Source organism: Stegastes partitus, unplaced genomic scaffold (assembly GCF_000690725.1).
Source record: "Stegastes partitus isolate 25-593 unplaced genomic scaffold, Stegastes_partitus-1.0.2 Scaffold553, whole genome shotgun sequence".
Taxonomy (NCBI): Eukaryota; Metazoa; Chordata; class Actinopteri; family Pomacentridae; genus Stegastes; species Stegastes partitus.
The window spans coordinates 219004-222103 of record NW_007578284.1 but is presented as its reverse complement, the minus strand read 5'-3'; the positions used below and the strand labels follow the sequence as shown (position 1 = coordinate 222103).

Genomic DNA, 3100 nt, shown 5'->3' with positions numbered 1-3100 from the left:
CACACACACACGCACGCGCTCCGCATCCAAACACGCTCACGTGCTCCGGTCGGCGCACGCGCTGGTGCTCGCGCCCCCGTGCTGCAGGTAGTGGCTCCTCCCCCTCGTGCGGCCGCTTTAAACACAATAAACCGCCGCTTCTCGGGACGAACCGGCGGCGCCTCCGCAGCTCCTCCGCTCCGGGCCACAGGTGAGCTCCTCTCCCGCCTCCGCGCGGCTCTTTTCCTGCCCGCCGTGACGCTTCAAACGCCAGCAGCCGTTAACTCTCCTCCGGCGGCGCTAGCCGGAGGGGACACTACGCCGTCGGTACCGGCTACGGACGGGCTCGGCTCGGCTCGGCAGTAACCGATACGCAGGCGGGCTGTAGTTGCACATCCCCTCGGTTGTTTCTGCGCGTTTGGCCCGGCTGCATGAGACGGTACCGGGTTAGAACGGGCCACCGATGCCGCTCTGCCCTCATTGTTCTCCGTGAAGTTTGCTGGAAGTGATGTAATGTCGCCCCGGAGTGAGCCCCGTCCGGACTCCGCTCAGAAAGCAGCCGCTTCAGTCGGCTGCTTCTGCGTGTGTTCGGGTACGGTTCGGCCTTGTGCGGTCTGGTGGATTTAGGCACACGGCTTCCACACCAGACTTCATCTGGTTTTGATGAAATCCCAACTCCTGGCGTCGGTTCCTGCTGGTCTGTACCACCGGGAACAACAGGCGGACCAGTTCACTAAGACGTCTATATTCTCATTGTACTGACTGATGAAGCGCTTCCGGTGGTTTTAATTATAGCCGATTTGAAGACCGGTCCGTGTGGGTTTATAAAAGTAATTGATGCATATTGTTCAGCGAGTGTACGTGCGCATGGGAGGAAATGAAGTTTAAAGTGGTAAATTTATGAACGGAGTTTGGTGTGATGCTGCAAGGTGGAACGAGGTAGAATGCGATGGAATCCGTTTTTTAAAGTGATTATGTTGGAGATAACTCGCTAAAAATGCTGCTTGTAGCTTGGCATTGGTGAGACTGCTTGCTGAACTGCTGACTGGGTTGGTGATAATTGCTGGTTTTAGTGATTAAGCGTGAATAATTGCACAAAACAACCTGTAGGTCTGGTTTCCATGCAGCAGCTCATCAGATGAATGAACCTCCACCCCGGTGATGCATCACTTGTGCAAGAAGTTTAGTTGGCGCAGTGCTTGTTGTGAGGAGTTGGGCCGGTGCAGCCTGCCCGAGCTTTAAATTAAAGAACATTATTCAGCAGTATTCATGGGAAAATAATGTGTTGAAAGAGCAGCAGGAGGAGGAGGAGGAGGAGGAGGAAGAGCTCCTCCCAGTCTGGATGATTTACTGTTTATTCACTGAGCTGATGGGAGCTGCTGCTGCTGCTGCTGCTGGAATGTGGGAGAGTGAAAATTAGAACAATACATTCACTGGAGGGGGTGTGATGATGACGGAGGACCAGCTGAGACTCGGGGAGAAGTTTGGGGATGAGCGAGGTGGAGGACTGCTGGTTGGAGTGAAATCAGAGCGTTTGTATTCACGTTGTTGTGTTGATCGAGTCTGGGCCGTGATCTGATGTCAGACTGAGGCCTGCAGAGTCGCTAACGAGCCGTACTGCTGGGATTTAANGTTTTGTGTCCATTTCTTTTCTTTTGTGTTTCTTTGTAGCTGTTTTGTGTCTCTGTTGGAAAAAAAGCAAAAAGACATGTGCCCTTTAAGATTATTTGTAACGATTTGATAAGATCTAGTGTGATGGAAACAGACGTCAGAGCTTTGAAACCAGCTTGTTCTTCATTTTTCAGACCCTTGTAGCATCAACACTCCTCCAGGTGGTGGCGCTACAGTGCTGAAGGCGCAGATGTGATACTTGGGGGCGAAAAGAATCAGAAAACAGTTTTATTTTAAACAGTTTGAAGACAAAAGAAGGCAGAAATACATCCAAGTCAAAAGCTCCTTCACAATAAAAGCCTCGGTAGTTTGCAGATAAGGGCTTTTAATTTGAAGCAGCTGCAGGAGATCAGATTAAATCCATTTTTGTAACTGATGCTAAACAATGACACACAGTCCAGTCCAGCGAGGTGCAGGACGTGTGCTGCGCCGGCCCGGTTCAGCCCGGTTCAGCCCGGTTTAATGGAAGCCAGGCGGAGGAGTTTCCAGCAGAGGAATGTTTGAGGCTGAGCTGTGGTTCAGATGTGTTCTCCACCCAAACACTGAGCTCCACATGAGACGAGCTGCCTCTCATGGTTCCTGTTATTTCATTAAACATCATGGATTTACTGTCGACCGCATTCTGACTGCAGGCCGCCGGTTCCTCTCTCACGCTGCTGTCGGCCTGCTCACCGAGCTTCGTTAACTCTTACAGTGTTGTTGCAGGCGCTGATCCGCTCTGTTTGATGGAACTGGGATTCATTTAGCTCCTGACAGGACAGAAAGCAAAACGAACCAGCCGTAGCCGAGCAGTGGGTCCAACAGTAAACCTGATCAGGCGTCTGTTGGGTTGTTTGATCGGCTGCAGCTGGATGGGAGGCATCAGTAGTTGTTGTTGTTGTTGTTGTTTGACTGGAATGGTTTCCAGTTCTAAACTTCATGATGACACAAAAACCATAAATTAATTTTATTACTCTGTTTTTTCATTAGCTCCTGTTTTTTTTTATTTTTTAGTCGCTCTGTGCACAGAATGAGGGACTTAAAATGTCAGGGGACCCTGTATGAAGTGATTTATTGATGAAGTCAGAGTTTAAAAGTCACAAAATGAACAAAAAGAGACACAAAAACACCACAAACACACAAAATCAGACGGCAAAACAACCACAAGGACACACACAACAAGCCAAAGGTGACATAAAACAGACACAAAGATACAAAAATGAACATAATGAGACTCAAAACTGATCAAAACAAGGAAGTTTTAGCAGTGTGACTCATTAGTACAGGGAAAACGTTAGCGCTGTTAGCACTGTTAGCAATGTGACTTGTTTACATAGATAAAATGTTAGCTGTGTGACTTGTTTGTATAAATATTGTGTTAGCAGTGCTAGCTAGCACTGTTAACATTGTGCTATGCTTGTATAGATAAATGTTAGAACTGCTAGCAGTGTGACTTTTTTGTATAGCTAAA

The 3100-nt window shown here is 48.6% G+C and overlaps 1 protein-coding gene across 1 annotated transcript in view; it reads left to right on the top strand.

The window, feature by feature from the left end:
• Positions 1-125: 125 nt before the first annotated feature.
• Positions 126-3100, top strand: part of usp54a (ubiquitin specific peptidase 54a) — a 64499-nt gene continuing 61524 nt past the window's right edge. The window contains exon 1 of the mRNA XM_008288329.1: positions 126-190. The gene's annotated coding sequence lies outside the window, so the exon portion shown is untranslated. The remainder of the gene's footprint in view (positions 191-3100) is intronic.